We start from the raw sequence: 19,740 nt of genomic DNA on the forward strand, positions 1-19,740 counted from the left end.
AGTATAGGAGATAAACTGTTCGGTCATCTTCAGTAGGATTCGGATTCAAAGAGATTTATGAAATAATATGAGGGGATGGAGCAAAGATGTCTTGGTGGTCAAAGGCACTGGCTGCTCTTTTAGAAGAACCAAGCTCTGTTCCTGGCATTCACTTGGGTGCTAAGAACCAACTGTTACTTCAATTCCAGAGGACCAAACGCCATCCTTATATTCTCCACAGCACTTTACACACACAGCACCCTGCTGGTTTCCCTGCATCTAAGTTATTTAAACCATCCAAGGAAAACTAGACACCTGAGTGCATTTCTAAATTTAACATGGGTAATTTCCGAGAGCTGTGAAGTAATTGGCTGTGTGATATGCAGTGGTCAGTGTGATGGCCCGTCTTTACTAGGGAAGGGTTTTTGTCCTTACACAGATGAAGGTAGTTAAAGGATTTGTTAAAAAAAAATCACGGTAATGGAATCACCATTCTTCTATATTCCGTGATAAGCAAACAGAAGTATTTCTCCTTTCTTCTGTGTAATAAGGAGAAAGGCAGCAACTGAACTAGAGTCCATCTCAAGACAACAAATGGGCTAACCTGGTTCATTGCCAGAGGTGGCAGGAGTCAACTTGTAAACTCCAGACTGATGGACCTTTGTGACTATGAGATCAGACAGGGGGATTTCTGTATAACTTCTCATCCTAATAGGGCTATTATAGCAATGCCTTGGGAAGCCTTCGTGGGCAATCAGCTGAAAGGAAGGCAAAAGTCTGCTCGAGTAGGTGGGGACAAAGCTCAAGGAAATAGGATATGTTCAAGAAGGGAGTGTGCTAGCCAATGAAGACCCTGGAATGATGCCAGAACATGATTTTCCCAGGGCCGTGGCGTTAAAAGTACTTTGGCAAACATCTTTCTGTTTCCAGATCCCTGCAATAAGCCTGGCTCGGCTGTTGCTGAAGCTGATGCCATGTGGCAGCTATTTCAACTGATGAGCCACCAAAGATCAGAATGAAGAGAAACAAAACAAAATGTAAAAACCACACGGCAATTACATTGGATTGCGTGTACAGTCCAATTAACAAAGCCTTTTAATGGGCCAGACCTTCAGAGTGCCGCTGAAAGACTGCGTGCGGATGTGGCTTGTTTCTCTTCTCCATCAACATCTCCATTTTAAGAGACAGCTGCTCACAGCTGCTTGTCCTTCTAGTTACCAAGGCAGCCATGGGAAGAATAGATAGCAAAGCAACGACAAACATGGTTCCAGGCTCTTCAGTGACACCTCCAGGGACTAGCAAGATACTTGAAACAAGCAATCAGAAATTCATGGACATAACTCCAAGTAAGTACCTATTATAAGTACATGGTAACGTGGTTTCAAGGGAAGGACACTGTCATGTATTGTATTAAAGGTAAATTGTTATTTATGTCCAGGTAAGCAAATTATGCATGAACTAAACAAACCTGCATTTGGCTATTACCAGTAACAGCGGGTTAAGAAAACTTACATGGACAGATTTTAAGAACGTCTCGCTTAGCTGAAAGGTTTTTTTTTAAAGATAATTTTAGCAGACATATTATTCTATTGCTGATATTTGATGTTCCATTAAATGGCAGATAATGGACAACCTTGTTTTAAGAAATGGTCCTAATTCTTGAAGACTTAAACGATATTTCTTTCTCAAATGTGTGCTTACTGATAGATTGAAATTCAAATCAGAGTAATTTATCACTTTTGCAAATTGACTTCCCTCTTACTCTCACAAAATGAAGCTGTTAATCTAATGGGGTTGCAATCTAATGATCCCTCTCAAAAGAACTATTGAGACAATTTTATTCTGATATCCTGCTAGCAGTTAGTAAATTTAATTAATTTACAGTATTCATATAAGTGATTTGTAAAATGATGAAGGAAAATGTACCCTAATATGCCAGTGTGATTGGCTAGTCTATTCAGAAGATCATTTCAATAGTCTAGGGGCTATAAAAATATGTTTTTGATGGCTATCATGACTTAATACACCTGATGGTTTTGTCTAATATTATTGAAAATGTTAGCATCAATAGCTCTTCAAATGGTGGTGCAAGCCTCTCATCTTGCTGGTATGTTTGACTGGCTTGCACATGTAGTTCAAGCTGGTATGAGTTCATCTGTGCAACTGTGCTGTCATGCTCGCAAAGACTGTTAGATTGCAGGCTTTGCTTCTTTTACCCCCACAATCTTTCTGCTTTGTCTTCTGCAATGAAACCTGAGACTTGGGGAGATATTGACAGATTCTAGTGGAGGAAGATTTGTTTTCCTTAGGTATGCGGACTCTGAGAGGCTACATATGTCCTAGTTAGATGGATTCAAGTGCACATACAGGTATCCTGAATGAAACTTAGTGGGTATTAAATTAAAACAAAATAAAAGAAAACCAAAGAGTACATAGAGTTAAAGGACACAGTGGTAATAAGGATAAGGGGAAAGATTTAAAAGAAAGGAAAGGGGTGTATTTGATCAAAACATATTATGTGCATACATAGATATTAAATAAAATATTTCAAGTGTCAAAATCACTGAAATAGAAAAATATGCTAATATTTCTGCAGAATCCTAAGAGATCTCATGTACCAAATAAATACTATACAAAAATAAGTGCTGAATATCAAAATATGCTGCAGAAATATAATGAACAGAGCAAAATGGCACTAGCATAAAATGAAACACATAACCAGAGAAACATAGAAGCCAGAGATGAATCCATGCACACAAGATTTCCATTAATACCAGTGAGGGAAATAAGAGTCTCTTCAGTGAGATCTCTTAGAATAAAAGGACATACATGCAAAAAGATGAAAATAGACATTGATTTCACAGCACCTACATCTAACTAGACTGGATTGAAGCTTAAACTTAAAAATGTGAAACCACATACATAACAGGAAACTAGAGTGTTTTGACAGAGACTTGTAACCCTTACTCTGGGTCTGAAGCAAGAGGACCACGAGAGCCCAGAAACTTTATGACAACTGGGTAACAGAGAGAGAATTCATCCTCCAAACAATGATGATAACAATGACGACAAAAAGCAAGTAATTGATTAGAAAATTAGAATTGACTATTTGGTGAGAACTTCACAGCATTGGATTGCACAATGATTTTCATAGATATACCTCTAAAACATTACCTGTAAAACCAAGTATAGATAAATTAGAATATACTAAGCAAAAGTTTTTTAAATGACAAATAAAATAATTGAGAAAATGAAAAGACCTCCTGAAAAGACTGAAATATTTTCAAAGTATATGTGTCATGAATACAAATACAAAGTATAGAAATAACACAACCCAGAGAAGATAGCCTAACTTTTAAGTGGGCAAAGAAATTGAATACACACATATTAGTAAGGCATGCAAACTATTAATAAGTACATGAAAAATAGCACAATGTCACCAATAAAACAGAAGTTAAAAATTAAGGCTGCTGTGAGTTTCCCCTCATGGCTGTTACAAAGACAATTCACCTGTAATCTCAGCATTTAGGACAAGAAGATTGTTACATGTTCAGTGTGGGCTGCACAGTAAGTACCAGGCCAACCAGAATACATATCAAGATATTGTCCCAAGAAAAGAAGGTGCAGGAAAAGAGGGACAGAGGAACAAAGGAACAGTGTGAGAGGGAAGGGAAAGGGAAGACAAGAAATGAGAAAGGGGAAAAAAGGCAGTAATAGTGAGGAAAGAGAGAAAAGAAAACTGTTTGACAGAGAGTTTCTCTGTGTATCCCTCTGGCTGTCCTAGAACTCACTCTGTAGACCAGACTGAACTCAAATTCAGAGATCTACCTGCCTCTATCTCCCAAGTACTGGGATTAAAGGCATGCACCACCACTGCCAGGCTGAAAAGAGATCTCTCTTTACATTTAAATTTTTAAAAATGTGTTGACCATTTTAATATATATATATATATATATAGATAGATAGATAGATAGATAGATAGATAGATAGATAGATAGATAGATAGATATCTGTATATAATATTATAATGTTAGGTCACACTGATAGCCCATTACAATTTTCCATTCTCCTCTCTCCCCCACAGAAACTCGTCTTCATCCCCTAAAATTCTTTCTTCTTTGATGTCTATTTTTTTAACTCATAGAATTTAAATATGGTAGCTTGTATGAATATGACTATTGTGGGGTAGAGGTGCAGTCAGTTAAAGAGAACTCTTTACCACTACTATTGGGAAAATAAATTATAATAGACATGGTAAAACACTAATGAGATTCATAGAACATAAAATTATAACTATCAAATGAGGCAGCATTCTCAGGACTGTACATATCACAAAATAAATGAAATTAATATGTCTAAGTGATAGCTGCCTTTCTGTATCCAATGGAGATTTTTTCACAATAGGTAAGATTTGAATGAACCTTGATGTTCATCATTTTATATAAGGGAGCAGAAAATGTGATATGTGTGTGTGTGTTGTGTGTGCGTGCGTGCGTGCGTGCGTGTGTGTGTGTGTGTGTGTGTGTGTGTGTGTGTGATAGGACGTCATAAATAAAATGCCTTTTAAGTCATTCAGCCTTAAAAAGAAAGGACTAAGAGATGCTAGTTTTGGAACATGAAGGAACACGGAAGTCATCGTGCTATAAAACATAAGCCATACACAAGAAGACAATAAACTCATGAGTATAGCAAATATGTAAATGTTAAACTCATTGAAGCAAAGATTTTACAACATCATTCCTAATTGTCCAGATCAAACAGGTACTAAAGTAGATGTAATTTCTCAGAACCAATTAGTTCCAGAGGTATGTCCTAGTGCATTCTATAATAATGTACCATATACTTGACAAAGACCTAACCCCCCAAAAAATGATGAACACAAATGCAAAAATTCTCAACAAAATACAAACTGAATTCAAGAGCTCATCAAAACTACCTCCTACCACAATCAAATAGGTCTTGTCCTAGTTATGGTTCCACATACATAAATCAATAAATAAATGACACCATTGCATAGATTCAAGTGCAGAAGCCACAAATTCTCTCATTAAAGACAGAAAGGCCTTTAACAATAACCAATATTAAAAAACAAAACAAAACAATAACCAATATTGTCTCATAATAGAAAGTTCCTGGAGAATCTAGATATATGGAGATAAACCTCGGCAATCCAGCGTCACGCGAAATGAAGAAAGTTTGAGAGATTTCCACTAAAATTAAGAACATATAAGTGTGCCTACAGCCTCTTATTTTGTTCAACACGGTGCTTAAAATCTTTGCTAGAGCAAGGAGTAAGGTAAAGAGGTAAGGGGGATACAAATGGGAAAGAAAAAAGTCAAAGTAGCCCTATTTGCACATGTTGGGCATCTACACATGAAAGACTTTAGAGATGCCACCATAGAACTTCTACAACTGAAAAAAAAAAGCATTCGTCAGAGCAGCACGATATAAAATAAACATCCACAAATTGTAGTCTTCCTATACACAAATGACAAACATTGAGAGAAAGACATCAGAAAAGGAGTCCTATTTATAATAGCATTAAAAATGCTAGAATTAATCTACCCAAGAGTTGTGTATTGAAAATTTTAAGATACTGAAGAAAATGAAGATAATGTGAGAGGATACAGTCCCCATGCTCATGTATTGTGAGGATTAATATTGTTAAAGAGGTCATTCTGCTAAAAGCAATCTGCTGATTCTATACAATTCCTATCAAAATAACAACAAAATCATTTACAGAAATTGAAAAACCACTTTTCTGGTAGCAGAGAATGGCATTGTCTAGCATCAATAGGAGGAAAAGCCCTTAGTCCTGTGAAGGTTCATTTCCCCAAGGTAGGGTAATGACAGGGCGTGGAGGTTAGAATGGGTGGATGGGAGTGGGAGCATCCTCTTAGAAGCAAGGGGAGGTGGAAGTGGTATGGGAGACAAAGGAAGGGGGATAACATTTGAAATGCAAATACATAAAATATCAAAAAAAGAAAAGAAATTGAAAAACTGATCTTAAATTTCACATGGAAACAAAAGATCCAACAGTCTCTCTCTCTCTCTCTCTCTCTCTCTCTCTATATATATATATATATATATATATATATATATATATATATATATATATATATATATATATTTGTATATGGAGAGGGGAGATAAGGAGAAACATCCATGTTTATAGCTGCTTTATTCAGTATAGCTAGGACATGGACACAGCTTAGATGCTCATCAACTGATGAATAGATAATAAAAATGTGGTACCAATATAAAATGGGCATTATTCAGCTGTAGAGGAAAATGAAATTTATGAAATTTGAAAGTAAACCGATGGAGCTCAATAACATTATTCTGAGTAAAGTAACCCAAACCCTGAGAAACAAATCCTACATTCTTACTCATATGTGGATCTTACAATTAAGTCTTTATATTTCATTTTTGTGTTTAATTTTGAGCACAAGTGGTCCGGGAAAGTAGAAATAGGCCATTCATGGGACGGGGCAAGTGATGGTTTATATATGCTTGGTCCAGGGAGTAGCACAATTTGGAGGTGTAGCCTTGCTGGAATAGGTGTGTCACTGTGGGCGTGGCCTTTAAGACTCTACTCCTAGTTGCCTAGCAGCCAGTCTTCCACTACCAGCCTTCAAATGAAGATGTTGAACTCTCAGCTCTGCATGCACCATGCCTGCCTATATGCTCTTGCCTTGACAATAGTGGACTGAACCTCTGAAACTGTAAGCCAGCCCCAATTAAATGTCCTTTATAAGACTTGCCATGGTCATGGTGTCTGTTTACAGCAGTAAAACCCTAAGACAGAAGTTGAGAGATATTAGGGGAGGGGGGAGATAGAACACAGATGATATGAAGAAAAGGCAGAGATGAGAACATTTAATGAGAAGATGGATGAGAGAATAGGTTAGAGGAGCTTGGGGAAGGGATAAAGACTTCAAAAGATGCTTGAAAATCCATCTGGAAATCTACAATTTATATATTTATATAAAATAAATAAATCAAAGCTAGCCTATACAAGGGGTTATGTTCATCCCCAAAGCTGAAGTGTAATCAGGATATATTGTATGAGAAAAGAATCTCTCCTTTATTCTTCAGTAAAAGAGAGGTTTTTTAAAAGCCCAATAAGATAATTCTTTTCAAGTTTTTGTTATAGATATCCTGGAGGCCCCAAGACAATAAAGGCTATCACCGTTACTCTTGAATTCTCACCAGAATTTCATGGTAAGTTCCTATTGCTAAAGATACCATGTCTGCTGGTCACAGGAGGTGGAAAAACCAAGTTGGAACTGGAAAGGATGCTTTCTTCATGCTGGCCAGCTCTCATAGTTGCTATGTCGATTCTATGTAGGCTGCTGGAAGAAAAAAATGTTAACAGTCTTACCCAGCTGTAGACACTGTGAATTGCAATAATGACCTTGTGGTGGGATATGCACATGTGTCATAGTGGCATGCATGTTTTGGCGGTAACCAACTGCTTTCTCATACTATCCAAGGTTGACTTCTGTTGTGGTTTGAATAGGAATGGCCCCCACAGACTCATGTGTTTAAATTCTTGGGCACCGGGAGTGGCACTGTTAGGAGGTATGGCCCTATTGTAGTATATGTGACTTTGTTGAATATGCTAATGTAGGAGTAGGCGTTGAGGTCTACAGTGCTCAATCCATGCCCAGGGTGGCACACAGTTTCCTGCTACCTGCAAAGATGTAGAACTCTCAGCTCCTTCTTCATCACTGTATCCCCCTGCATGCTGCTTTGCCTCCTGCCATGATGATAATGAACTAAACCTCTGAAACTCTAAGTCAACCCCAATTCAATGTTTTCTTTTATAAGATTTGCCGTGGTCTGTTGTTTGTCTTGTCAGAGCAATGAAACCCTAATTAAAACAGCTCTATAAAAGAACATATGCCAGGCACAAATATGGCCCTGAACCCATGGCCCAGGAGCCCAAGGCCCAGTGTTTAACCTAACATTAATACTTTGTTAAATGGACACAATATCCAAAGCTCTCTAAGTTCATCTTTCTACCTGCAGATTAGTGGGACTCTCAGTGAAAGTTCTTTGTGTGGATGCACAAAAATTAACACAGAAACTCATAAATGGTCACAGTGTAGAGAATAAGTGCCTGTGAATGCTAACACAAACGCACACACACACACACACACCACACACACCACACACACACCACACACACACACACCACACACCACACACACACACACACACACCACACACACACCACACACACACCACACACACATACCACACACACACACACATGCACGCACACACACACACCACACACACACGCACATGCACACGCGCACACACACACCACACACATACCACACACACCACACACACACACACCTCACACACACACACACACACCACACACCACACACACACACAAGCACACACACACACACACACACACACACACACACACACACACACACACGGTATATACATCAATCCAACTGCCCAAGACTCACAGACCATCAAGAAAGAGACCCCATATGAACAACAATGCCAATCAACCAGAGCTTCCAGGGACTAAGCCACTACCTAAAGACTATACATGGACTGACCCTGGACTCTGACCTCATAGGTAGCAATGAATATCCTAGTAAGAGCACCAGTGGAAGGGGAAGCCCTGGGTCCTGCTAAGACTGAACCCCCAGTGAACGTGATTGTTGGGGGGAGGGTGGTAATGGGGGTAGGATGGGGAGGAGAACAACCATATAGAAGGGGAGAGGGAGGAGTTAGGAGGATGTTGGCCCAGAAACCAGGAAGGGGAATAACAATTGAAATGTAAATAAGAAATACTCAAGTTAATAAAGATAAAAAAATAAAGAAAGAGGCGTCGGAAAGATTTTAAGAGACAAAGATAAAGGAGAATTGGAAAGAAATATTGTCTTCTAGATTGGTCAGTTCTGTGCTTCATAAGCTCACAGCAGCAATGGATACCTGGAGAAGACCTGTACAAAATTAAGGCTAATAACATTCTAGTATGGAAGGTGGATAGCCTTGTGAGATCCCAATCTAACTAAGAAGCATTTGACAGTAGTGATGACTTCCTGGGGAGGGTGTGGTTTATAATAGGTCAGCATAGGCAGATATTGAAGTCAGTGAGTTATGTTTTTTTAAGTATACTTACAAATATATTAACTATGTATATATTGAGAGATAAAATAGATTTTTCTGTGAATAAAATTAATATAATAAAAGAAAAAAGAAAAGAAAGAAAAGAACAAACTAAATTTTACTTTGATGGTAATGAGTTGTTTTAGGGTTTCCCTTTCTGGTGATTTAAATAAGCCAAACTGTGATATCAATGGAATCATCTCTGAATTAAGGAATCCAGAACACTTTCATACTTACTACCATATTCGGTAGTGGCACACATCCTTGAACTGTCCTGTGACCAAAGGCTTCATTGAAAAGTGAAGTGTAGCTATAGGAGAAGAAATAAACTAATAAATAATTCGATTAGTAAAGAAAAAAATTGAAGCTAGCCCAACAATTTTAGAAGCGTCCCTATCGTTTTATGCTAATTGTTCAGCTGAATATGTTTGCCACATGTAAGTGCAGGCTAATGAAGCAGAAACGAGAGTAAAGCTAACAGAGAGAAAGCAAGTAAGGAGGAGGAAGTACACAAAGACTGTGGAGGAATGAACTGGGACATTCTGTACCACTCAAGGGAGTCTAAGGCGGTCTGCGTCTCATCAAACTAAACTGTCTTGTGAGGTTTGAAATTTATAGATGGAGGAAATTAAGTCAGAGAGAAAGTCATGTCAGAAAAGTTGCTTAAACACTTGAGCAAGCTTCTGTCTGTAGAGCATTTTGATTAGATACTGGATAGAAAGGCCTGGGTTTATTTTTCTTGGCTTCGTGTTTTGACATTGCAATATTTTCTGCAACTCTAAACTTGGTAAGCACCTACTTTCTTAGGGAACTCACAAAGCCAGTTGGGTCTTTCTATTATATAGTTCATTTTAAAACCCCATGTAGATCCTATGTAGGACGAATCCATTGGGTTAGAGAACACACGCTTGCTTGTTATACTCCCTTGTCCTTTTGAAGAATGTGCTATCACCATCAGAGAGAGAAGTTTCTCTATTCGGCTACTGCAAGGTTTCATAAAATCTATAACATAAATTATTGATGTTGGATGTTATTTTCCTTCCTTACATATTACCCTTCTATCTGTAAAATTGCTGTAGCAATTTCTGTGTCCTCACCATCAGGCAAGGGGAGGGGAGGGGGCGCTCAACTATGAGGACCTTCATATTCCCAGCCCAATGTGTTCTGAGACCTTGGCTGGAAAGCTGAGTTTGTTTAATTTCTCTGACGTTGACTTGCAATCTTCTTTTTCCCTGCCAGTAGATTGTAGTAATAAGTATACTAATTTATAATAATAAATATATGAATAAATGTGTTGGGCTTCTAATTCTTTCCCTCGTGTCTGTAAGGTCCATTCAGTTAAATGCTTAACTTAAGCTTTCTTCTGTGCTACCTTATGTGGTCAAATCAAACCGCTTTTCTTCCTGAAGACATAAAGTAGAGGCCATCTTCTCACTTCTATTTTAGTTCTCCCATTCTCACTTCCTTTTAGAAGAAAAAAAATCTACTTATACGAGGAATACTTCTATTTAAACACCCTTTCAATTTTTTTATTGCTATCTTTGAAAATTTTTGTTTGTCCCCCTCCCTGACTGATAGATACCGTTAAGATGAAAATCCTTTTGGCATCTGAGAAGTCTGAGAAGAATGGATTCTAGGGATCATTTCCAAGGAGCCTTTCAAATAAATAGGATGCTGAAGCAGCCAGGCACCAAATGCCAGCACAAAGCGGGCATCTCTGTCTCATTGCGGTTAAAGTCGAACTCTACCAGTGGCACCCATGGCACTTCCTCAGGCTGCCCTGGAAGGGGCAGGGTGTCTACAGCACAGATTACTAATTTTAATTTGTTCAAATGTGGTTTTGTGACAGCTGGCTACAGAGGTGTCAGAGGAACAGTTTCTGGTTGCCGAAAAAATAGACAAATGTGTTCTGAGGGCTTCCTGTGGCTGCCTGCTCAGGGTCCTCAAGGAAATGCTCCTTGACAATAATTATAAGAAAAACACCAGTGTTTGATTTCCAGAGTTTGACAAAATGGAAAGTCATTCCTGTTTGCCAGGAAAACGGAAGCAGTAGAAGCCTTCATCTTATGACTGAATGCCATCCTCAGAGACAGGACTAAGAGAAATCTAGCCCCAAATAGGCTGCCAATTTCTTCCAACTAACAGGCACGGTATTTATCATGGAATATTGTTTTTTAAGGTGTGTTTTTATAGTCTTTTTTTGTCTTTATTGACTCATAGAGTTTTCTGTTTGCTCTTTACTCTAGTTTGGAAATTATTTCTTTAAAATATTCTATTGGAAGGAGACATGAACAAAAGTCCCCTAACAGAGAAACTATTTGCAACTGATACCTGCTGTGAAGGGGAAAACCAGTTTTCTCCAATGGTGGGCCCCATGCTGTTTCCCTTCAAGATAGAGCAGGCTTCCTAGGGATATCAACCAAATATAGCCTTTCAAGTTGCTATAAGACTAGGAAACTCCCCTCATTTTAAGACTGGATGAGGCAATCCAGTCAGAGGACAGGGTTCCCCAAAGCAGGCAACAGCATCAGAAACAGCCCTCACTCCCTCTATTAGGAGCTCCACAAAACTCCAAGCTACACAACTATAACATATGCGCAGAAGGCCTTGGTCAGACCCACACAGGTTACCTGATGGTCATTTCAGTCTCTCTGAAGCCCTATGTGTCCAGGTCACTTGATTCTGTGGGTTTTCCTGTGGTGCTCTTGACTACTCTGGCTTCTACAATCCTTACCCCCTTCCCTTCTTTTCTACAAGAAGCTCGGAGTTTCTTCTACAATATACTCAGAGTTCTCCCTAATATTTATCTGTGTGTCTCTACATCCATTTCCATCAGTTGCTCAATGGAAATGCTGTGATGGTGACCACGCCAGGCTCCCATTTACAATTTTAGCTAAATAACATTAGGAATCATTTATTTCATTACCTTTTCCCCCAGGAGTGGTTTGCTTTATCCTAGGACTCTGGGCCATCTGGGATCTGGTTTCTGGACTTCCAGACAGTAACGGTTGTGGGCTCCCTCTCATGCCATGGTTCTCAAGCTGGACCATTCATTTGTTAGCCACTCCCAGCACATTTCCATTTCTGTGCCACCTTTACCCCAGCACATGATGCTGGCAGGATAAATTGTAGGTTGAATGTTTTATGGCTGGGTTGGTATTCCAATTCCTCCACTGGAAGTCCTGCCTGGTTATAGGAGAATTCTGGTTCAGACTCCATATCCCCAATTATTAGGAGTCTTAGCTGGGGTCACCTTAACAGATTACTGGGAGTTTCCATTGAACTAGGCTTCTATCTTGCGTGGGAATTGCTTCATAATTCAAGTTGTCCTTCCCAGTGCTCTCTCCCTCTATCCTTTCCCTAGCTTCCATCTTGCTTCTTGCATCCATCATCATGGACCCTGACCCCACCTACAATGTTGTTGTAGAAATTATTAATCCTAACCCCAGGGTTTCTACCCAGCCTTTGCCATTTAGTTCCTGGACAAAAAGCACACACAACTTTTGCTTTTACAGCAAACGTTAAAGATATCTACTCTCTATGTTATTAGAACCAAATTTCCTATTAACAACCCCAAGTTATTACTTATTATGTTTCATCTGGCCTGTCCTTAACTCCAATGTTTTCATCTGGTCTGTCCAGCCCTCAGTGTTATGATTTTATGGTTCACCTAACACGTGGTGGCTTTTCCTTGCTTCTCCTGCACCTTCTGCTCATGGTTCTCATCCAACCCAAAGTCCCAGAATCCTAAATCCCACCCATGTTAACAACCCAACTATTAGCTGTTGGTATCTTTATTTACCAGCCAGGAATAACTTGGAGGCAGGGTCACTTAGGTCTATCTGTAGACTTCAGGTCTGGGGGCATATACTTAGTACTAGTATTACAACACACAGTAAAAGACAAAACCTTAATACCTTATCTTTTCTATTTCACTTTTCTAGGGAGATCTATGTGCTCCCCCTTGAACTCTCCTTTTTACTTAGCCTCTGTGGGTCTGCGGATTATAGCATGATTATCCTTTACAGTGATTAGCCACTTATAAATGAGTACAGTTCGGGCACTAAGATTAAAAATTAATAAATGGAACCTTATAAAACTGAAAAGCTTCTGCAAGGCAAAAGACACTGTCAATAGGACAAAATAGAAACCTATATAATAGGAAAGAATTTTCACCAACTGTATATCTGACAGGGTTAACTTCCAAAAGCTAAGTATCAACAAACCAATTAAAATCCAACTAAAAATAGGGTTTATATCTAAACAGAGAATTTTCAACAAAGGAATCTCAAATGGCCAAGAAGCACTTGAAGAAATGTTTTTGTTTTGTTTTGCTTTATTTTAAAGAAAAATAAAGAACATGAAGTTGGGTGAGGGAGGAGGTGGGGGAAATCTGGGAAAGGGAAAAGAATATGATCAAAATATATTGTACGAAAATGAAATTCTAACACAAATTTTAAAATGTTCTATTAATTACTATGCTTTTAATATATTCAATTTTGTTATCTAGCTGGTCTAGAATTTCAAGCTTACAAATTATAACACATGGAATTAAATTTACTGTTGCCAATTCATGCTTGGAGTATATTTTTCCATGTAAATGCTAGAAGAAAAGAAGTGACCATGAAATTGGCAAACATGTTTAATTCTAGTTTTAAAACTTATTTAAATACAAAAGGCAGATATCTGGGCCCTCAAAAAGCACCAAGTAATCAGTGAATCACATTTTATAAACTTAAGTTGCCGTCTTCTCTGACTTGTTTTTCTCCATTTCTCCAAGTCTGAGTTTGTTGCTCCATTCTCTATGAACAGTTGATAATGGATGACACTCAAGGTAAAAGTTTATACACACATTCCAAGTCCTGTAGCACAATGTGAAAAGTTCCCTCAGGTGCTTTATACAGCTAGTATCTGTCTGAGAGATTTCATATTCATCTTACAACTTTATCAATCAGTTGAGAAAAGTAGCAAAGGTTAGCTCTACTCTGTTACTGAGCAGAAATTAAACAATCAGCATTCATTTATCCAGACTCTAGATGCCTACTGAGGTCAGTTCGCATTAAGAATACTGTGTAGTCCTGCTAAGACTGAACCCCCAGTGAACTAGACTGTTGGGGGGAGGGGGACAATGGGGGGAGGGTGGGGAGGGGAATACCGATAAGAAAGGGGAGGGGGGAGGGGGATGTTTGCCCGGAAACTGGGAAAGGGAATAACACTCGAAATGTATATAAGAAATACTCAAGTTAATAATAATAATAAAAAAAAGAATACTGTGTAGTAATTGGAAAGTTGTTTCTTCAGGGAAGGGCATTTGCTTCCAGGCTTTGCGATCTGAGTTCAAGCCAGGCTCCACATGATGGAAAGAGAGAATCAACTCCCACAGTTGGCCCTCTGACCTCTACACATACATGTTTGTTTATTTGTATGAATAAATAAATAAATACTATTTTCAATACTTCTTAAAAAGAGAAATCTTATATAAGTTGATCACAAGCCTTGACTCTGACTTCCCAACAATTTATTAACTAGTCTTCAGCTTTCATAGGTGCTGCCATCAAGGCAACCTCCCATGGCTCCATTGCTGTCAAGTGCCTCCCAGTCACAGTCTCCTTTGTTTTCAATACCATATTTGGTAATGGTTCTGTGTGGTAAGGAGAAAAAAAAAGTCCAAAGCAAATAGAACATGTCAAGATGCCACTACTAATTTCACATGATGACTGTTACTGTAATTTCCATTCAGATGTCTCAGAGGGCATTTAAACTCATGAGTGCCACATAGGAGACTAATAAACAACATCATTAGGCATGGAGGAAAGAGAAAATTCTGGCTGAAATAACTGAAAACAAACACAAGCCAAAAGGAGACAAAAAGGGTAACATTTTCTCACAACCTTGTTTTGGGAATTGAACAAGACATTTTCCAACTATTAGTCAGCATAGCAGTGTTGGTCAAAAAAATTTTTTTATAGATTCTTATAATTTCACCCAAACAACTCACACTTTATTATTTTTAATGACAAATGTTGGCGGATAATGTCATTAGCAGAAATGTTTCCTGATGTCCTTGTTCTACCTCTTGGTAGTCCATTTGCAATTATCCAAGAAATTCTGGATAAATAGTTGTGACTTAAATTATTTTTTCAGTTCTGTGGTGTCACACATGAAGGATTTAAAACTATAGATTAATTGACAAGGCCATGTCTTAGTTCATCTGACATTGCTAGGACAAAATACCTGATACTGAAGATTAATAAAGCAATGAGGTTTATTTACAGTAACAGACCCATTTCTGAGGACTAAAAATCCAAGACGAAGTGGCTTTTGCTGAAGGCCTCTTGCTGCTCCATGCATGGGTCAAGACCAAAGGCAAAGGTCCACAGTGAGACGAAAGCAAGGGAAAACTGAGACCTCTGTACTTGTTTGCAGCACTCAGTTTTGGGGTGATCATTCTAGTCCACGTAGGGTATAGAAGCTCTTCTGCGAGGTAGTACTGACATACTCCTAAGGGCTCAACTTCATGTTGTCCATTCTCTGAAGCCACAGCTTAGTAAGTAAGCAAGCTTCCGTATGAGTTTTGAAGAGAGCAAATCCTACTTAAGTCATAGAAGGCAATAAACATGGAAGGCAGGTATCACTCCCACTCTTCATTTCCTTTGAAAACATACTCAGGAGTGGGATTGCTAGATTACATGTAGTTCTAGGAACTACAAGCCATGGACTGTTGAGGCAACCCAGGGGGACTGGTTTCAGGTAGGCAAGGACAAACAGACACAGATGCAAGGTGGTCTTGGATCTCAGTGCTATTTTACTATTCGAGCATCAGACTTTTATAATCACAAAGCAAAGAGAAAAGCCATGTTGCATATACACAGGAACAGAAAGGACAAAGGTTCTCAGGAACATTTTTACAATGTTCTTATTAGATACTCATAAATTGGACCCAACTCCAAGAAATCAGTAAACTATTCATTTGCAAGGGACATGTGAAGTTGATGTTGTCTCTAATGTGAGAGACAGTAGCCAAATTGGCAAGCCACTCAGTAGTACTTGTGGTCAGCAGTTAACTATCAGATTTTACAGTAGCCTTCTTGTTCCTTTGTGAGCTTCCAAATTAGATTCATCATATATGGGCTTCTTATGTATAATATGTCTGGGGTCTTCTCGTTTATTAGTGTAAGCTTTTATGTTAATATCTTTTATTCCCTAGGCTTCTTTCTAATTTCCTCTAGTATATTTAATTTTAACACTAACTCTACTTAGGGGCTTTTGTAACTGTGTAGTGATACCATCTCTATTCTCTTTAAATGATAAACACTATGAGGGTCGTGATTGTGCCAATTTCTCCATAAATGGGAGTGAATAACATGGTACCTTTTATTCCACTGTGATTGACCCATCAATTCCCAGATTCATCATAAACTCCTGTATATGGCAAGGGATCGGGGGAGCACACTGTGGCCCCATCCTGCTTACACGGGGGGGAAACCACCATCTCCCTGCTATAAGTCACTGTCATCGGCCATTCACTATTCTCTTAGGAATGTGATAAAGCCCTTTCGTTTTAGAGATTTCAGGGTCTTTTAAAGGAAACCCGTAAGAGTGAGTCACTGGAATAATTTTCAGTCTAACCATCCCCACTCTTAAGGGCTGTGTGTCTCTACATGGGGTTCTGGTAAAACAATTCTTACTGCTATGGTTCAGTCAAAAGTCCCTATTCTGTAGGATAAATGGTGACATTTCCCACAGAAAGGCCAAATCCAAAATAGGGTCAGTGGTTACCTCTATTGCACTTTCTGTGATCTTTCTTTGTCCATGGGAGGATAGTATGGCAGGATGTGCCCTGAGCAAAAGTGCACGGGTAGAAATGAGAGAGCAAGAAAAGATGTTCCAAGCATGGCAGCCATGACACGTGAAGAACATATCCTTCTGAGAGGACAGCCAATCCCTCCAGGAGACTGACTTTCACCCAGTCACACAGACTCTACTGGAGGGGGTGTGGCAACTACATATAATTTAAAATTTCTTAAGAACACCCATCCATGCTGATTTGTATAATAACTATACTAACATTCAGTGCAGGGAGTGCAGAATTCTCCTCCCTCCTCATCTTCTCTGGTAATTGTTGTTTGTATTCTCAGTACAATTCTTATTGTAGTTTTAATTTGCATTTCTCTTGTGATTAGTGATAATGAACATTTTTCCATATACCTATTGGTTATTTGTTTAAGTACTCTCCTGGGAGTAAGAGAGGAAATCTTTGTTTAGATTTATTTATTAACTTCCTCCTATGTACTGAGTGTTTATGTAGCACTAATCAGAAAATCAAAAAGTAGCTGAGCATATATATACTAAGACCAGGGTTAAAAACATGGCATACATGGACATGAAATATGATTCCGCTACAAAAAAACAAAGATACAGGATGAGTTCCTGTGACTCTCACCGGGGACAGAACTGTTTATCACTGTCCTTTGTACTATCACCAAAGAGACTCGGAAAGTCCCCAAACCAGTCATGTTCACTGAGAAAGAAACCTTAAATGCTAATATCTGTTACCCATGTTATTTTCAGTTTTTGAAATTAAAACATAATTGAACTATTTCTCTTCTTTTCTTTTCTCCTCACACCTCCCATGTTCCCATTTTGTTTCCTGTCAAAATCATGGTCTCTCTTCTTTTTGTTATTGTCACACACAACTGCGCGCGCGTGCGCGCGCGTGCGCGCACACACACACACACATGAGGGGGATGAAAAATATATTTAAATAAAACCTGCTCAGTCCATACAATGTTACTTATATGTATTATTTGGTATTAGTATTGGATAACCAACTAAGCAGCCCATCCCAGAGAAAGACTATTTTTTATCCTCTCATTATTCCAGAGTTGTCTGTAGCTCTTAGTTTAGTATTGAGTCCATATGGGATATTTCTTTTCTCATATTAACATTTCTGTTGGTGGAGTTCTGGTGCAGATCTTCTTTATGCAGTCATATTGCTGATAAAACAGTGCTGACGCTCATGTCTATTCTTGGAGATGCCATATCACAGCAGATTTCCTGGCCCTCTGGTTCTTTAAATCTTACTACTCCCTGCTCTGCAGTGTTTCCTGAGCCTTAGGCACAAGAGTTATATTATCCAATGCGTCCATTGGGGCTGGTGGTGCAAATATTTTAAACTGTATTACACTCTATCTTGAAACCCTTTTTTTGGGGGGGGAGGGAAACGTAACTGACCCATGTTTATGTCTAAGTAAATGTTGAAAGTAAAAAGTGTTTGAGACATTTTACTGGGGGAAAGCAGAGATGCACTGGTGTGGTGAGGAAAACAAGCCAGTTTGAACACATTTCCATCAACTAATTTCATATAAGGTGAGACTCAAAATGAAAATAATAATTATAGCTAATTGAAACAAATTTTAAGTGCCTGAAAATCTCCTACATCTTAATGAAACCACAGGGAAAAATTAAAATGAAGTGTATATTGCTTGATTGTAATATGAAATGGTTCATTAAATATTCTAAAGAGATGAGCTTCAAATGCCTAATCTGTTTTCCTCTTGAGGGCAAAAGCTCTAAAGGGATGTTAATGTGACTAATACCATTGTCTTTATTGCTTATATCACAGGTGCTACCATACTTTCAAGAGCATGACTCATCTTCTGAGTTTCCTAGCTTCTGGAATCATCACTGTCTTCAGAACAGCAGCCTCCCATGCTATCGTGCCTCCTGGGGATCCCGGCTCTTGTTGGATATTGATCACATGATTCTGTATTTGCAAGTTATGGAGCCCAGTTTCCAAGAAACCTTCACTCCTTGGAAATAAATCAAGACATTTCTGATTGCTTATGCTTCTAGCTATCCATTCAAAACACCGGTCACTATATTATCCTGATAAGCTACTTCATAGTTTCCAATATTTCTGTTGACCTAAATATATATTAATGCAGAACACTGGCTTATGTCGGACAAATTAGGTGATATGTGAGGACAGAATGCACAATTTAAAAAATTTTAAATTTCCCTGCTAAATCAAGGAATGCTCCTGTCAGAGAAAGAAGTAAGTTGCCAGCAGATCCACATCTCCTTCTTCTCTCCCAGATCCAATCCCCATGGTCTCATGCCCAGTTTTATAGCAAAAAGCTGCTATGTTCTTCTTTTCCTCTCTGATCCCATCTTCATAAGGTCACACGTCTGCAGAAAATTTCCTACCAGTTAACATACAGCCATCACACTCTCCTAAAGTCTAGGAAGGAAATGGAAACCCAAGAACAAATACTCAACAGAGACAAAACTACATATTATTAACCAGATCTATTAGTACCCCCAATTCCAGATTCTCAGATATCAGCATAAAAATCACAGTCAACAACAATCAGGACAGTCTTTATTAGAGTTCAGCAAGCCTACCAGAACACAAACTAAGTATTCCAACATAGGAGAATACCTAGGAAAAGACTCGCGAACATTGAAAAGATTTCCTTAAAGAGTTAAATAAATCCCTTAATGAATCCAGGAGTACATAAATAAACACTGGAAGAAGATGAATAAAACTATTCAAGTAATAAAGATGGAACTAGATCTAATGAAGAAAAGCCCAAAGTGAAGGAATTCTGA

The 19,740-nt window shown here is 38.6% G+C and overlaps 1 long non-coding RNA gene across 1 annotated transcript; it reads left to right on the plus strand.

Annotated features, from left to right (window-relative positions):
- Window positions 1-714: 714 nt before the first annotated feature.
- LOC147999812 (uncharacterized) lies at window positions 715-18,972 on the plus strand. Its single transcript, XR_015642986.1, has 3 exons — window positions 715-1,325; window positions 7,124-7,203; window positions 18,752-18,972. It is a non-coding gene; the product is annotated as an uncharacterized LOC147999812 (long non-coding RNA).
- The last annotated feature ends 768 nt before the right edge of the window (window positions 18,973-19,740 follow it).

The sequence above is a fragment of the Rattus norvegicus genome, chromosome 18 (assembly GCF_021556685.1).
Source record: "Rattus norvegicus strain SHRSP/BbbUtx chromosome 18, alternate assembly SHRSP_T2T, whole genome shotgun sequence".
Lineage (NCBI taxonomy): Eukaryota > Metazoa > Chordata > Mammalia > Rodentia > Muridae > Rattus > Rattus norvegicus.